General features: G+C 33.6%; 1 protein-coding gene across 2 annotated transcripts in view; it reads right to left on the bottom strand.

The window, feature by feature from the left end:
- Positions 1-18,504, bottom strand: part of LOC126955961 (cadherin-10) — a 164,803-nt gene extending 146,299 nt beyond the window's left edge. For both annotated transcript variants that reach the window (XM_050792723.1, XM_050792722.1), the window contains exon 1: positions 18,087-18,504. The gene's annotated coding sequence lies outside the window, so the exon portion shown is untranslated. The remainder of the gene's footprint in view (positions 1-18,086) is intronic.
- Between the last annotated feature and the right edge of the window lie 662 nt (positions 18,505-19,166).

Here is a 19,166-nt window from a genome sequence, read left to right as displayed (position 1 = left end):
GCCACAGGAAGAAAAAAATGCTGCTGAATATTTTTCCGGTAATAGCTATTCAGGTTGCTAAAACTCAATGAGGGGTGTGTGTGTGTGTGTGTGGTGCCTGTATGGTGTGTGTGTTGTGATGTGTATCTGTGTGAGGTATGTGTGTGTGTAGCAGTGTGTGTGTATACGGTGTGCTACTTATGGATAGGGACAATGAGTGGTCAGCTTATGTTATAAAGATGAAATTAGAGTTTAGAATCTTTCATCTTTCTCCTGCACAACAGAGTTCATTATGATCGGCAAGTTTTTAAAAGTTAATTCGTTTTTACTGAAAACTTAATCCATACTCGTAAGAACAATTTCTAAAAAAAATTAAGTACAGTGAAAATCCTCTAGATTCAGACATGCAAATCCCTTACCCTTCTACCCAGAAGCAACCATTGTGACTATTTTCCTGTATACAATTAAAAATATTCTATGCATATTAAATAATATCACCATATGCCTTATCTGCCCTACTAGAAACATTTTTAAAGTAAACTATTACATAATGCTAAAGGGATGACATGAAGTTCACTGAGGAATTCATGGCTACTTTTACGTTAGTTTTAGTGACATTTTCTTACACATAATACTAATCTTCTCACTGCTGTGAATATATTTTGAAAACTCGATTTTACATATTAATAAAATAAAACAGTGTTTAAAATATGACACATTTGGTGTACTCTTAAATGCTTAAATCCTACTTAATTTTAGGGCAATTTTCTCTCATTGAAAAGTAAAACAATAAATCACCAATAAATAGAAATTTTATAAAAAGAAAAATATAGAGTGAAATAATAGGTCGTATATTTTTTCCTCTCGGGAATACAGGCATGTATACTTAAATATGCCATAGCGGTTAAGAATGGAGGGGCAGGGACCATATTATAAGAGTTTAATTCTGGTTCTCTCGCTTACTAGCTTTGTGATTTGTGAAAATCATCTAAACTTCTTTGAGCCTCAGGTCCCTCATTTGTAAAATGGAGGTGATATAACCTGCCTCCTTTAACACGATGATGAAAGGAAATACTAGAGGCAAACCACTCTATACATTGTCTAGTATGTAGAAAGTGTTCAATAAGTGATACCTATCATTTATTTATTTGTGTTAACACATTTTAATAGCAGAAGAAAACATCTACATACAATCAGTATTAGTGAAAGCACAATGATAGCTTTAAATATACGAACAGTATGTACTGCACAGCACACAAACACACCACACACACACTAATATAGTATATGTATTATCTCAGTTAATTAGAAAAAAATAAACTCATGAAGTTGATATTGTCCAAGTTTTTATTTTATAGTGAGGAAAACTTTGACTACTTTTACAGCATCATGGTAGTAACACAGGAATGGGAATTTTAAGTGTAAGCTCTACATCATATTTTGTTGATGACCAGCTATAAGATTAAAAGCAAATTGTTTTCCCAGGGGAAATAAAAACCATAGAGTTTGAAATAATGCCTCCCCTGGTTACACAGATGAGCCTAAACTGAGGCAGGATTTAAACAAAACTATCTTGCACATCAAAGACTCATCAGTGTGACCATCAGTAGTTCTAACAGCTACAAAACACTATAACACCAACAACAAGCATACACTAGAGACAATTATACTTTCATCAGTGGGAGAAGATGCTATACAGCAACCAAACCAAAACAATGATATTTTAAAGATATTAAAGACATTTTAAAGCTATCTTTACTGGAAATGTAGTGGAGACAAACTGCAGACACCAAGTGGTAATTCAATATACATATGAATTTGAGAGCACATATGAGAAAAATGCTACTAGTGGAGAACAGGTAGAACATACACACACTATTTGTTTAATTCCATTGCCACCCCTCAGGTTGGTTTATCTGAAATCTAAGCTTCTGGTTGACTTGGAAGCATTTGGGTGTATATTAACACCAACAGCCATGCATATAAAATGCCAAGAACAGAGGTTGATACTTTTTTACCCTACTTGTCTCTTTGAACTTCTTTTAAGTGAAGTTTTAAAATAATACCTCTTTCATAAATTTTTTCATTACATCTGAACCCTTTAAGCTTGTATTCAAGTTTCTTCATAAATGTATTTTCTTAGCATAAACCCAGATTGGTGTCTTAGTTACCAATTAAACTTCCATATTCATTCCTGCCCTTGCTCACAGAAATACAAATTCTGGAACACTTGCCGCCCCCATCTCCCTCCCCGCCTTGCCACCACCCCCCAATACACACACATATTCTATATATTCTCCAAGCCAAAGTCAGGTAAAAATTCCATGCCCTCCATTACATCAGTTTTCTTACTTATACTGATGATCCTAGTACTTTATTAGTTTCTTTTAGTGCTTAATTATATGCCACCAAGTACTTCCATGCATTATTTTATTTCTCAAAGATATAGTATGTCTCTTAGGTTTTCTACTATATTCATCTCACTAAGTCAAAGTTCTGTAGAGAATATGTGTTTAAAACAATAAATGGCTATAAAGCAAGAATCAATTTAACAAAAAATCAAATAATTTGTATTTCTCAAAATGAGTAATGTCCTCTTCAATAAGCTTACTTTAAAGAATAAATACTTGTCATTTTCAATGTATTTAGAAAACTTTCTCTTTTGAAACTGATTTTAGGTTCAGTTTATGAGCTTGGATATAGAAACATCTCAGTATTTTCTAGTTACAGTTATGAACATCTCAATATTTTCTAGTTATAATTATGAATCTACCCAAACCACCCAGCAAGACTTTTAAAATATATTTCACCATACCATAACTTTTACTTCAAAAATTTGGATTCAGCAGGTCTTAGGGTGAGGCCAGTTGTATATATTAAGTGAAAAGGATAACAAAGAAATAAATAAAAAGCAAACTCATCAGGTGAAGAAAAAAACTACATTAAAGTTTCTCCTCTTAAAAAGACAATTGCTTTAGCTTAAAGAAGGAATTGACAGGGTTTGGCTTTGCGTCCCTACCCAAACTTATCTCAAATTGTAATCCATAGGTGTTGAGGGAGGGGTCTGGTGGGAGGTGACTGGATCATGAGGGCAGTTTCCCCATGTTGTTCTCGTGATAGTGCATGAGTCTCACCAGATCTGATGGTTTTATAAAGGCTCTTCCCTCTTTGCTTCCTTCACAGGCTCTCTTGCCTGCTGCCATGTAAGACGTGCCTACTTCCTCTTCTGCCATGATTGTAAGATTCCTGAGGCCTCCCCAGCCATGCGGAACTATAAGTCAATTAAATCTCTTTTCTTTATAAATTACCCAGGCATGGGCAGTTCTTTATAGCAGTGTGAGAATGGACTAATATAGGAATATTGTCCAGTGGAAAGAAAAACAACTTTTGTGTCTCTCGTGAGTCATTTAATCTTCCAATTACTCAATGTTAGTATACTTGTCTGTAAAATGCAAACCATAATATATGTTCTACTTACATGGTACATGAGTTGGGGATGTAAATAAAAATCAGAATGATCTTGGTTTTAAGAAAGTAAAATTATACAAAAGGAATAAGGCATGCAAAAAAACAACTCAGAGCGATGATCCACAGTAAAGAGAGGTATAGCCGGGTGCGGTGGCTCACACCTGAAATCCCAGCACTTTGGGAGGCTAAGGAGGGCGGATCACGAGGTCAGGAGATCGTGACCATCCTGGCTAACACGGTGAAAACCCATCTCTAAAAAAATACAAAAAATTAGCCGGGCGTGTTGGCGGGCGCCTGTAGTCCCAGCTACTGGGGAGGCTGAGGCAGGAGAACGGCGTGATCCCAGGGGGCGGAGCTTGCAGTGAGCAGAGATTGCGCCACTGCACTCCAGTCTGGGCGACAGAGTGAGACTCCATCTCAGAAAAAAAAAAAAAAAAAAAAAAAAAAAAGAGGTATAAATTAAGAGTTATGAGTTTTCCAAAGCTAGAGAGTCCTAGTGCCTGGAGAACTCAGGGACTATCTTAAGGAGGCCATACACAGTGGCTCACATCTATAATCCCAGCACTTTGGGAGGCTGAGGCTGGCAGATCACTTGAGGCCAGGAGTTTGAAACCAGCCTGGCCAACATGGTGGAACCCCATCTCTACTAAAGATACAAAAAATTAGCCTGGCATGGTAGCTTCTGCCTGTAATCCTAGCTATATGAGAGGCTGAGGCATGAGAATTGCTTGAACTAGGGAGGCGGAGGTTGCAGTGAGCGGAGATTGCACCATGGAACTCTAGCCCCGGTGACAAAGAGAGACCCTGTCTCAAAAAATATATACATATATAACTAGAATACCTTAAGGAAAAAGCAACATTTGAAAACTACTGAAGTGTGAGTTTTAGTAGCCAGAACCTGAGGGCAGACTGATCAATAGAAACAAAATGAAAGAGATTAAAATAATAATAATAAAATAAATAAACAGAACTCCTAGAAATAAAAACTGGTCTATTTGTCAATATTATGAGGCAAATTACAAGAGGGGCAGAGAATGATACAATGAAGAAAGTATTAGAACAGATTAAAAAATTTGACCCTTACCTAGTAAGCAGTAATACATGCTGATAATATTTAATAGGCATTTGTAATTGCAAAAAAACTCTGCTAAGTGCTTTGTAAGTTTCATTAAATCCTTTCAGCAGAGCTAGGAGGCAGCAACATTACTGTCCCATCTTCTAGACAAGGGAACTGAGGTTTAGCTGGATTGAATAATTTGGTCAAATTTTCACATTCCTTCCTTGGTGGAAGTGGTAAAACTCTTAGTAGATCTGCCTCGTCTGGAGTGAGAGCAATTTACCACTATGCAGTACTGCCTCTGGAAATGGGATTGTGCCCAGGGTAAATACTGAGCTAGTGAGTGACACAAAGTGTCACTGCCTTAAGGACTTAGGTTAATCTCATCCCTGAAGGAAACCTAACACTGTATGCCATCAACTTTAATTCTTATAATATCCTGTATGTGTACCATTCTGTGAAATTTTCATAATACATTGTAGTTTCTGTAGTTTCTTTATAAAAAATCAGTACACATTACTGAATGGATAATTGTGGGAAAAAATCAATTAAGAACAATATATTTCAGGAAGAATTGGAGGGAGAGGAGATACAGGCATGAAGATCAGCTCAGCTAGGTCTTTGGATTTGCAGACAGCCATGCCTCCTGGCTCATCAGCTTCATTTAATACACAGTGAAAGAGTACTCACCTTTCAAGTACATCTTCAGCTTCCCATGAGTAAATGACCATGTTCCCTCCTCCACATTTTCCTGAAAATCCATTCATATTGCAAGCAAAACACTAAATAATTGGCAATGTATTTACTTTAAAAAGTGACTCTCTCCTACTATATTTCCATTTCATTGAGAAAGGGGACAAAAAAACTCATCTACATCCATTTCTCAAGTTCTGAGCACACTTTATAATATATATATGAAAACTCTGAAATGTTGTTGACTTGTGAAGGAAAGATGTAATTTGAACCTCTTCTTTAGTGTGGAGTTGGAATCAAAAGGAAAGGATCATTTTTAAAATACAGAGAGAATTAAATACATTTGTCAAATAATTCGATTTGAGAGAAAAAAGTTGAGTTTTATAGAAAATACATTTTTTGCCTTAAGTTAGTGAGAAATGAAAAGCAGTTCAAAAATGATCCCAGGGTGATGGTTGACTATGAAAATCTCCCTTATCACTTGAGGATAATTATCTTGTATAAACAGGTTTGCTATATTTTAGACAAAAATTGAGAAGGAAGTAGATATTTTTAGCTAAAATTATTTTGGGTTGTTTCTTGGTTTTTACTTTTACTTGGGAGGTGCTTTCATATGCTTCTTTCTATATTTATGATCCATTTACGATTTATTCTGCAAAAAACCTTTGCCCTAAAATATAGCACTACATATGACTATGACAGCATCAAAAGGTTGCATGCAAATTTTAAACATTTCTATACTCTTATATATGCTATTTCAATTTCTGTCTCCCCTTTGAGGTTGAAATAAATGCTTTATATATTCATTTGAAATAATACCTAGTGTGCAGCATTGCAGAGAAAAAAACTCCATCAGTCTTTTGAGAATAAAAGCAAATCAATAGTAATATCTCTCAGAATAGAAGCACTTTTGTTGACAGAAGGAGCATGGTTTAATGGGAAGCAAAGTAATCTTTGTTTTCAGTAAGACTATTGGGCTGTGCATGAGAAATGACATGTTCTGACCACTTGTTCTACATTAAAGGGCAGTATGGCAGGTTCAAACTAGAGAAAATAATTTGCCTAATAGCAATGGACAACTCATAGCTTTAACACATAACATAGAGATCATTGTTATAAGATTTGTATGCAATTTTATAAATGTGTCTTTAGTTCCCGTTGAGGTCTATTCTGTTAATTAAATCAAATCATCCCAGTGCCCCAAAGATGGGTGATACAGAACCTATTCCCACGGTATCCTGTAATTGTGATTAAGCTATTCCATGTCCAATGTCACAACTGAAGTTTTACTCAGGTTTTGATGATGATGATGATGATAATGATGATGATGAGGAGGACAATGTTGATACTTTAGGATGTAACATAAATGTATCCAGATCGATTGATAAATAGATATCACTAGAGATAATTATATATATAGAAATAAAGTAGGGGGAAATTTTGTGCTCATATAGTCTTATGAGTTATATACAAAGAAAATTTATTTTGATCAAATTAATTCGTGTTTACCTTCAGATAATAAAGTAAAGAAAATAACGAGGAGTAAGACCACATAAGCAATCAATGACCATTCTTGACTTAAATACCTAGGTCAGTGCTTATTTTCATTTTCTAGAAAATAATTATATTATTTTCTTTTTAAGTATAGGTACATCCTAGTAAAATTACAAGCAGTAATTACAGGTCTTACTCCTCTGCAAGTACGATACTACGTTATAAAAAAACCTAGTCAAAGAAGCTTGATATTTGGTGAATATGTATATTACACAAAGTAAACATAAATTGTTTCAGAGTTTATAAAAAAAAAGTAAACAAATTTGTCTCTTTGAACTTCCAATGAACCCACTGAAAAATGCATTCAATGACCAGAGTTTGCTGGTATTAGTTCTCTGCTTTTCTTGTAGGTAGCATATTTACTTTTAAGTTTTACAAAATGCAAAAATAACAATAATTCAGTCCCTGGTTTGTTTGCATTGAACACCAGAGGATTCTGAAAGGAATTTTTCCTTGAGAAGGTTAAATGTATGAGTCATTAGAACTTACTTGTAACTGCACAGTCATATATTTTAGTTTAAAAATAATATCTTGCCTCAAAAACATTGTTTAAAAGATCTCATGTGGATTCTGTAAAACAATATTTGCTATAATTCATGTCAATATGTAAACATTAAATGGCATTCATTTAAAAATGATTCATTTTCAATGCCATCTTATAACCCTTAGTGTAAATTCACATCTGTGTAATTCACATCAATGCTTCCAAGTGCAATGTTCACTTGGAAAAACATCTAAAGCCAGAAACATTGTGTACCATAGAATAATAATTCTCAATATGACCACAAGGTGGCTCTCAACACCGAAATATGTTATTTTCCCTTTGGACAAGTGAATAGAAATTTACCAGAAATATTAGCAGCTATTTACCCTATAAATGGGTCAATACTTCAAAAACGTAAATTCATCTCAACCCTCTGATGACATTGTGAAGCCTAATTTATATTGTTTTAAACTTCAGACATTCAAAACAACACATGAAATGGTTGAAAACCTTTAAAGAATTTGAAGGATTTTGAAAAGAAATGACTATTTCAGTAGTCTGCATAATTAATTATTCAGTAACCATTTCTTGGGCTTTAAAAATTAATTTCTCCTCTAATTTTGCACAATTTTATTCTCACTTTACTTCCAACTACATGAAAGCAAAATAGATGCAAGTTAACAAACTTTGTACTATGATTAAAGAATATGAAAATTAAAGAGAAAGTATGTCAAAGATTTAGCCCTTGTAAAGTCCAGTTATAAAAGTATACATACATCTAGATGATCAATTATACTAAATGTAAAATGTGTGTAATATTAATAGAATATTTTAAATTAGCCATCCTGATGAATAAGCCATAAGGTCAAATTATTTTGCCAAATATTATAGTGAAGTTGTGAAAAAAAAGAATCCTATGAAATGGCCACAGCATTTAATCAGAATGATTAGAAAAACAATAACTGTAACTCTGATTAAGCAGATAATACATGATTAAAGAGATAATAGATGTAAATGCATAGCTATGGCAAATACAAGCATTATTTTACTAGGCACACCAAAGTATACCTTTTAGCTAGGTTTAGGAGTCTCTATTATAGCTTACCTCATCTTTACAGGTTATTGGATAAAATGAAGTGCTAAGTATGTCCTTCCAGTATGTAAATGGTATAAATAATATATTAATTATCCCTGAGCTATAAATAAAACTTAAAAAAAACTGTGATATAATTCTGGATTTTTAAAATAAAGCTTTTTAAAAGGTATTTACGAACCCATATAAATGTATATTTTATGACCTCAATGTATGTTTTCATTTGTTTATGTAATCTGTAGAAACCATTCCAGATGCTTTTTAAATTAACATATAAATAGAACCACAAAAAGGAAAAAAAAAAGAAACAGTTTCAAATTGATCTTCATATCCCCTTGAATGTGAAGAATGAAAAGAATGAGTGATCTAAATAAAACCTGTTAAATTTTTCACATTTTTGCAGCAGGTTCTATGTCTTCATCAGACAGTTTCAGGGACCTAGTCTAGGAAATCAGTAGTCCACTGACCTTTCAGCTTGTAATATAGACTGCAGAATTATTCTTGAGATTTATAGGTATCAAAACTTTAATGGGATAATTTCTGTAATGCACTGTCTCTGTTCATCATTCTTTTTCTTATTCTCATTACTCTGACCTCAAGAAGGAGAATCTGTGAAAGGAACCATTACTGCAGTGTATTCAGAAATGGCTCATGTTTCACCTGAGTGAGTTTATGTGGCTCATGGACCTCACAACAGTTAGTCTCACTCTTTCTTATGATTTTTTCCTCCTCTGCCTCTGTTTCGAGTTTTTCCTATCGTTTTCAAAATTCATATCCATCAATTCCCTAGTTCATGCAATGCCTCTCTGAGAATGAAATTTAAGTTTTCAGGTTACATTCAAGTCTTTGTGCAACTGACATTTTCACAACCATTAGAGATGGAATATATTTACAAAAGTTTTATATTGAGCCCTTTCCAGTTACAATCATGGACTTATGAGCCCTTTCCAATTATAATAATAGATAAATCAACTGTGTACCTGGAAATGTTATGGTTCAAACTCCCATTTTTCCAAAAATAAAATTCGGAATGAAGAATTTATTACATTGTCAGTAGAATTAGTGAGAGAATTAGACTTAAAACAAGAATTTCTCACTTCAAGTACAAAATTATTACATAATATAATTTAAAATATTTAAATAATTTAAAGTTATAGCCCTAATGATATTAAATGCTGTGGTAAAAATACAACACACTCAATATTAATGAAAAAGCATAGGTCACATGAATTAACATCTAATAATAATACCAAGGACAGTACTAGGTAGCACTAGAACACCTATTGTGTATTAGGTGTTGTTGTTAGACATTATAGTAATTGCTTATTTTAATCATGACAATTGCCCTATTATGTAAGTATAATTATTAACCCCATTTCACAGATAGAAAAAACTACAAGTGACATTAAATATGAAATATATGGTAAGTGGCACAGCCAGGATTTAAATCCAGACATTCTGGTACCACGATCCATGCTTTTATCCGTCAAAGGACCTTGTGAGAGCACTTAGATTAGGGTCATTGCATTTTCTAAGAAAGGAAATCTCAGTGCTTCTAGAATGTAGGCTTAACACTGTATAGTCTCCTATTAAGCATGACCTTCATCCGGTGTCCTCACAAAAACAGACTATTATATAGAAGAGTCTTTTTCACAGAGTGACCAAGTTTTAAACACAGTGGCTTCTATGAAGTGCTTATTTTCATTACTTTATAAGTAACGAAGCTCCTGTTCATAAAAATTTTCTGTATACCAAACTCCGTGACACACAATATATCTATATAACAAACCTGCATATATACCTCTGAATCTTAAGTTAAAAAAAGAAAGAAAACAAAAAAATTAGCAGTAGAAATTTGGGATACATTTGGCCTTCTGACACATAATTTTTCTGTAGGTTTCTTGATGGGGATGGGTATACTCAACTTTGGGCCCTTGCTTTATCCCATATAGCTCCCCGTGTCTGCGAGATGGTAATTGGCTGTTGCCAATTTGAAGTACACCACATATCACCAACCAAAAGGCTGCTCCTAATGGAAACATCCATTCAAAATCCATTCTCAGGTGTTGACTGAAGAAATCTTAGGCTACACAAAAATGTATCTTGAACCAAACTGCTAACTCTGATATTTTCTTTAATGATGTGGTATGGCTGTAAATGCAACGATACAGCTTAAAAAATATAGATAAGTTAGATCCCTGTATTAGTCACTTTAAACACACCTCGTACTTATCTTTCTTATATTTATCAAAGCTGGACTATAACAAGTCATGTGATTATTCACACAATGGTTCACAGTAGCAGAGGCTTTTGTTTGTTTCTCTCTCTTTCTCTCTCTTCCCAAGTTTGTCTTTCTGGATGCTTGCACAGTGTCTGGCTTATGGTAGGCACTTAAAGAATACTTGGCAAATGAAGGAATGAAAGAATGGATGAATGAATAAAATGCTTTTGAGGGGTTTTTTCAGCAGTATTTCTAATGGAAGATGAAAACTTAAGACTGTGTTAGGTGGAGGAGTACATTACCGCCCAATGATGTTCTACCATCTAATTCTACTATTATTTCATGAAAATGGAAACATTTAGAACACAACTACTGATATTTCCATTGTAAATTATATGATATTTAATTATGAATATCTCAGATTAGAACCTGCCTCTTCTCAAGGACAAAATTTGTACTAAATTCATTCCCGTATCTCCAGGTGTGACAGAAGGGAATGGCTCACAGTAACTTCTCCCAAAATGAGTGAAATTAATTAGGAGCTAAAGAAAAATTGAGCAAATTGTTGTACAGATACCAGGATATCAGTTAAATTAATAATAGAAACTGCAAAAGAAAATGTATAACACATGTAATAATAAATAGCAACATATAATACCTTAAAATCAAAAGAGAGTTATTTAATGATTATGAATTTTGAACTCAAAGTACTGAGCCCCTAAGTACTATCAAAAATTTCAAATTTCCATGACGGTGTTTCTGGAAACAGTGGTTCCTGTGCAACGTTTCATTTTGCTTCAATGAAGGACAAGGCTCTCCCCCATCCACACTTTTTTCTTCTTGGACCTACCTAGAAACAGGCTTGACCTAGCCTCTACCTACAAAGCAAAGTGATTAATTTCATTGCTCTGAAGTCAAGATTATGGTTGCCATTCATCTATTTTCACATCTCCACTGGGCTGGATTTCAGATTTCATACACCATCATGATGGCTAATCTAACTCCAAGGGGAGAAAAAAAAATTACTAAATATTTTTTCTCAACTTAGATTTTAGGAGTATTTCATTTCTGTCATTTTTAAAGTATTGATAGCAAGTACTTACGTCTATTCTCAAGTCAGTGAAGGCTTATAAATTAATTTTTTAAATATTATGTAGAACTATCTAGTACTAACCATTGAAAACTAGGATATATATTTTAAAAGACAGTAGCTAGAAGAGAAGAAAGTCTCAGAAAAGGTAGAGTTCATATTGATCATTTTTAATTCCACACATCCAGAAGGGGGTGAAATAACTTCTTTAGTGTAGAAATTGTGTAGAAAACCTCCACTCTTCACTCAGCAGTTGAAAAAAAAAAAAAAAGGAAAAACAGACAAAGTGACAGTGCCTCTAGGTATATGTCTGTGCTTAGGATTCATTTTTTAACTAATCTCCAAAGGAATAACTAAAGTCTTGGTTGAGGGGGTAGATAAATAAAGATTTTTCTGTAAGTTTCTACTCATGGAGAAATATTCAAATTTAGGGAGCTAAATGCAGGCAGAATAAATCTGCATGTTGCTGGATTTCACTCTTCAGGGACTACATATTGAAAAATCACTCTGGTAACAAAATATGGTTCAATACTACAGAGTAGGAATAACCCCCAATGTATAATGCTTTAAGAAGTCAAAAAAGAAAAGAAAACATATTATCATTGGCTAAGCTAATAGATAATCTTTGGATAATCAGTTTCATACTTGATGTAATAAGTTGACATATATTTTACTCCAACAGTTTATTTTCTTCAGGTCACCACTAAAGCAAATCAACACCACACTGTTGGTTTTGAAAGCATGTAATTCATGTTTTGGATCTTATTCTCAATAGATTTAAACCACTTGAGTTAGAGGTATAAAAATTTTAATGTTTTGGTTTATTTAAGGAAAATATTTTAAATAAAATAATTGATAAATACACTTTAGAGATTGAAGATTTACATGGAAACACAAAACCCTTAAAATTCCTCAGGTAGTTTAAATATTTTCAAATCTATCAAAAAAATGAGCCTATTAATTTAAAATTCACCTTTAGAAGTCAAATTATTTGGAAACATTATAGTGCCTCATTTAAATTTGAAGTTTGCTTTAATAATTATGAAAATATTCCTTAATTCAGAAATCCCAGAATTTACAATGGTTTCAAAGGAAGTTTATTTGACTTAATTTTATTGAGAGTGGAGCTATATTTTTACAAAAGGAAAAACAGTTGCATTTTAAAAGCTTACATTAATATTATGTACAAAATTTACTCTAAATTTTCCAATTACTAGGGCAAATATATTGGTTGCCTTTGATCTATTCAGATAATGATATTGAATTTCAACTTTAATTCTTGTATTTATACATATTACATTAACCATGGAGAGAATTCCCAGAATAACTCAAGGTAGAATATTTACTGTATTCAATTTATTGATTATTTCATTTTGTTACATATTATGCCTACCTCAATTATTGTTATAGTTTCTGTTTCCCAAATTTCCAACTGGAAACAAAAGCAATGGTAGTTCTTTACTCCACAATCTCTAGAATAGACATTTGCTCATTATATACCGGATTTCATTTTTAGATTCCAAACTGGTAATATGTGTTTCTTGCAGCAAAGAAGAATCAACATGTCTAGTGAAACATTGCTTTCCAGAAACATGTAATTTATGTTTGTTTTAAAAATCAGGGCTCTGTCAAACCATTTCAATATCCTCTCTCACAGTAAATCAATAAAGATTCCTAATCAATAACTTATGCATTGAGCATAATAATTCATGTCTATACATTCTACATTCTGACAATTTGAAGGAGTCACTTCAATAATAAATGTTGAATTCCCATACTTGGTTTGCTAGTGCAGTAAACTACACTGGTGCCAATTTCAACTCCTTAGAAGCCTCAGCGTTACAAAATTTATAAAAAAGTTGCTTTCATTTAAAAGAATAGATTCTAGCCAATTGTCATATACTTTGTGCCATAATGCGAAGTTTAATGCAATAAATATAATGTATAATGTGGCAGATGATAGAATACTGGCCAAAAAAACACCAGATTTACAGAAATATAACTTTACAATAGGGTAATATTTTTTAAAAGCACATGGGACATTTATTCAAGGGGTTTTGTAATTGTTTTAAATGAGGAAGGAGAGGAAAGGAAAAAAGAGAGGGAGATGGAAATAGACACAGATTTACAGAAAGAGAGATGGGGTAGAAGAGAGAGAGAGTGAGAATATGACCTGCTAAATTTATGGGGATCAGCAGGGCTCTCAAGTGTTTAGAAATGTCACTTAATGCTGAATTTCCTGTTGTGAAGCAATGTTGTATTATATCTTATAGTCTATTGTTTAATTCTGTCCTGAAGCTTGAAATGTCATTTGACTTTAATTTATATCACTGCATCATAAAGAGTATGTTGAATCAAGACTGCTTTCTTGAAAAAAGATTGAAAATTGAAACCACGTGATTTGGTAAAGTGCTTATAATGTTTTTGACAAACTCTCTAAGGATACGAATCCCTTCACTGAAAGGGATTTTTATATGAAGGCATTTCAGCCTCCCACAGGCAGGCATTATTTTGAAGGAATGCTACATTTCATTTCCAAAAATGATGTAAAATGTGATTTTATTTTACTCCTTCTTATTCAATTTGCAGCTTTCCCTTTCTTTAGTTCCAACTCTAATATGGTTAATGTTTAACCAACGTCTCTTAGTCATAAAGCATATAGGTCATCACATACACTGCAAGAAAGAAATAGGATAAAAATATAAAGAAACTGATGAAAATAAAGCACGTTCATTCTTTAAAAAAAAAAAAGAGTTACTTCTTTGTGAGAAGTTGCATTGATAATAGAGTTGAGCAAAAGTTGTATTAAAATTTTTTAAACAGGTCAGATTATTTCAACTTATCACTGTTAATATTAGTTTAAGAATAATACATTCCCAGAAATCTAAAAATTTAATGTGATGGGTCTTATTTTTTGACAATATGTGTGTACAGTTAGTTCAAGTGAATGACGACAAAAAGGTGTGGGAAAAGCAAAATGGCCTTATATGCTTTAGATGCCCTTCTATTCAAGAAAGACAGGACAACTGGATTGTAAAAGGGCTCAAGGGCTCATACCAAAATGTCAAGTGAGGTGAGTCTGCTCTACAGTCAGAAAAGAAGAGGGCACAGGTGACCCAGAGCTGATATTGTTATCTTACGAAACAGGCATTGCTTGGTAATTGTTTGAAATGGTCCCTTGTTCTTATGCATGAGCAAAAATCTATAATTTTGAAGGTTGAACTTATTGGGGTAAATGCAGAAAAGTATACGAATGCTTTGTGAATATCATCCAAAGTTTCCAACCAGAAAAGAAAAAGGCAGATTTTCTTTTAAATTTAGGACTTGTATTTTTTTCTGTAGATTTCAGATTATTGCAATTATGACAAAAAAATATATTTTTGTGAACTCATTGGTCTGTATGAGTGTCAAGAAAAGAAAAATAGATTTGTCTGTGCTAACTTTCAGTTTTTCAAATATGCATCTATGGTGTCATTCCAAGTACTCTTCTTTTTACTCCTTAAAATATCATAATAGGAACCATATATTATACTTAGTATAATGCTTAATCAATTTTACCATTGCTCAGTACAAGTCTAAGAAGGATGAGGAAATTTTTCTTGCTACTTGGTTTTTAACTTCAATCTCTTCGAGACATGACTCTTAAATATATAATATGGTTAGTATATTGTCTCTTTTGAAACACTATTCCAGATAATACGTTGGGTTAATCGAAAGTAGAGTTTTATAGACCTGAAATTTAGAGATCAAATATCTGCATAAAATTACTTATAACTGGCATAAATACTTTTTATGTTTTTCTATTTATAATTTCAGTATTTTACAAGTACGTCTAACGTGACGACAGTATTAGAATGTAATTTGCATAGTAGAAATAAGAATATAATGTGGCTAATGCTTTTAATGCCCAAGGGCTACACTAGAGGTACTTGGGTTTACATCACTGATTTGTATTAATTGCTTACTATGAAACACTGTTACTGATAATAACACTTAACAAGAATATGGTTCACTTTGCTGCTGAATCAGCATCATCAGAGCCAATACTATTGCTGTGCTGCAGCCTAGTGGAATGATTTGGTATAAAAATGACATATTCCAGTAAGACACGTTATCACTTGCTGCAAAGTAGGTTAAGAAACAGAAAATCAGTCATAAGCACAGAAACCCCCCAGATAGTATATACTTTGCCTTAGTTATTTGCTTATATAAAAACTTAAGTAAAGGTAAAGAAATTCACCTTATTTTTATGCAAGAGTCACATATTTTGAAATTAACCTTTCCAGTTTCAAATAGTCTATTTTTCACAAGAAAATAAATAAATAAATAAATACCTCTTCCAGATTACACTAACTTTGTAAATAATATGTCAGAAATATCACTCTAAATTAAAATCAATTTTTTATCCTCTTTTTTTCCTTTTTAAAGAAAACCACAGTGTGGGTAAAAATCTAACAATGAAATATTCAATTGATTACCTGCATAGTACTGTTCTAATTAAGAAGCAGTTTCTATAAAATTAAAGAACATCACCTAGAGCATTAATCAGGTACCAAACCATTTAACCACTGACTTCACACATATGCATATGTAGGTGGATGCTCATACAGTTTACCTTCTTTTTTCCCATTTCCCAGAGATTTTGGTTTTGTTTGTCGGTTTTTTCCCCCAAACCTTTAAGTGTATGGAATTCTATTCTTTGATTGGAGTCAGGGAAGGCATATGCATTCACCAGGGAAGTCAATTTGTTCGCAGCAAGTATTTGAAACCCAAGAAGTATTTGATTTAATGAAAGCAGACATTGACTCATACTTTAATAACACAGCCAAAAAAAAAAAAAGTGAAAGAAGCATTTCTTTATATTTTTATCATCAGAATGGGTTTGTATCTGATGTGTCCCTAAGGCACAGATCCACGCTGTTTATACTTGTGCCCTCTCCAGTCTCTTCACCACATCCCTCCCCAGATAAACCATTCCTTCCTTATGCATTGCACATTGAATACATATGTGCCACATTTAGTACACTGGGGGGAGCAGGGGCCAGATTATCTATGCAACTTAGCATTTACCTATATTTCTAGGACATAACCTCTTCCTTTCTTCTTCATCACTTTAACTAAAAATGAACATACGGCTCTGTCAATGACATAATGTTTTCATGAAAGTTCTACTAATTAAAAATCCTCACCATACCAGACCTAAAAAATGAGCACACTCTTGCCAAGTGTTATTCACCACAGAGAAGCTCTTGTAGCTACATTTTAAAGGAAGATAGAGAGGGGGATGGTGTGGAGGGAGAAAGTCTACTAACATATGCATTGAAGTATAACAGTTGTCAACATCAGAAGGACAGATTATTTTTAATATAGATCCTTCAAGAAAAAAAAAAGAGGAGAAAAAATAATGTATCCCCAAAGAGCTTAGAAGTAATGGATGTGCAGTTTTGGATAATAGAAGCTTTTACTGGAATGAAGGACTACAATTTTTTTCAGATCTGTTTTTTTCAAAGCAAAAGATGATAGGTCATTTTTAAAACAATATTTGTCTTTGTACCTGTAGACTCCTCTTTTTCAATAATAAGGAGACAGTAGGTTTTTATTTTAGTGGCATAAAAATAATTTCAGACTACTGCTTTTCCCCATACTTACAGTGTTATCAATAGTTACTTGTTGGGGACATGCATTTATACTTGCAATATGCTGCATTAATTTAACACCACATAAAATATGGATTTTATTGCAGCAGAAACAATAAATGCTGCAACTGCTGACTACATGCATTTACTCTCCCTCTCTTTACCTCTCCCCCCCATACTTCTGACTCAGATATAAAATTGAAAATAAGAATTCTGCCTATTCTATTTCTGATGAATGTCAATCTATTGTATTTATGTAGATGCTTAGTGACCATTGGCAGTTTCAAGGAATCTGTCTTCTGCCTGTCATTTCTCTTTATATTGAACGTACAATGAACTATGACTATGAATAAGTGCAGAGTGAATCCATTCATATGGAATGCAAAGTAATGTTAGATGATGTTAGAGTTCACACCAACAATGTTATCTCTTGAACTGATTTTTAAAATACAGATGAACAAGTCTGGGCATGACAAATTCACTTCATAACATATTTTTTAGCATTTGTTCCAAGTGAATGAATTCACAAACTCTAATATCATGACCCACTGTTGAGCATAATATATAATTTATCCAGCTTTACGTTGCCTATATAGATACTCGAAGCAGTTGTTGCTAGAATTAAATATAGAGAGTTGTATGCTTATTTATTTAGGTACTAAAGATAACTATTTTGAAATAATTGCTAAACACAACTTAAAAACAAACATTTCTCTCCTCCCTCTCCCCCCCACCCCGCCACCCCTCAAGTGGAAGAATATAAAATCCCTTAAGGGAGTTAAAAGAAAAGAGGTGAATGAAGTCTTCCTACCTTTTTTATCAGCTTCTGGATAGTGGAAGTTGGTTCCAGTCAAAATAACCCAGGAGAAATTGTCACTATGTCCCCTTTTTGTTTGTTTTCGGCTGTTATTTTCTATCACTGATTCTACTTCAATCTAACTCAAGCTCTTTCTCAGCATCACTTTTAACTCTGGACAGCAGGGAGCCGAAGAAAACGGGGGCGAGCTCTCTCTCTGATTGGCTTTCATTCAGTGCTTCTGATTAAGGGGAGAGGAAAAAAAAAGGAAAGGGGGGAAAAAAGCTCTTCCTCACACGGAGAGAAAGGTTCTGCTGATAGAGCTGCAGCACTCGCCATGGGAAGGTTAGAGACTGGGGAAGCGCTGGCTTCTGCGAGCACACAGCTATTTGCAAGTGAATGCGAGGGGAGGGCGCATCCGAGAGGAGGGCTTTGCTTGAAAGGCGTCCCCTCCCCCGCAGGGCAGAAAGACTCTCTGTTTCAAGGCTAAGGTAATCAGCCCAATCTAATCCGCCTGTGTCCGTAATGCAATCTCAGGAACAGGACTGCTTCTTGCAATTTTTTCTAAAACAGATAGTTCTTCTGGCATATATATTCCTGCACCATCCTTACACCAGACTACCGAAATCCACGTATTATCGGAGCGCCAAGTCAAATTGCAACCAGATCTGATGTGTTACCAGAGTCATTTTTCGTTGGGGTTTTAAATGTTTATTTTTTGCTTTCAGGGAACTTTCTCGGCTTGATTTTCCCAATCCCTTTTCTTGTTGCTTATTGTCAGAGGAGTGCATAGCTCGCTCATCATTTTGGAATGTCCACGAGCCAGTCTTCTCTGCCTCATCTTTGCATTTTAATACTTCATAGATAAAATATTTTATTAAAAATTTAAATATATAATTAGTGTTAGAACCTGACACAGTGTCCCTTTTTTTCTTATTAACTTTTTTTTTTCTCATAAATATGAGTTTCATACCCAAATGAGTGTGTGGACAGATATAAATACATTTGGATTGTTCTACCTACTTAAACATTTAACTGTCTCGCTATTTATCTATCTCCACATCAAATTGCAATCAACCAAACTTTACCAAAGGA

The sequence above is a fragment of the Macaca thibetana genome, chromosome 6, assembly GCF_024542745.1.
Source record: "Macaca thibetana thibetana isolate TM-01 chromosome 6, ASM2454274v1, whole genome shotgun sequence".
NCBI lineage: Eukaryota > Metazoa > Chordata > Mammalia > Primates > Cercopithecidae > Macaca > Macaca thibetana.
The sequence above is the reverse complement of the archived record's forward strand: the minus strand, read 5'-3'. Positions and strand labels throughout refer to the sequence as shown.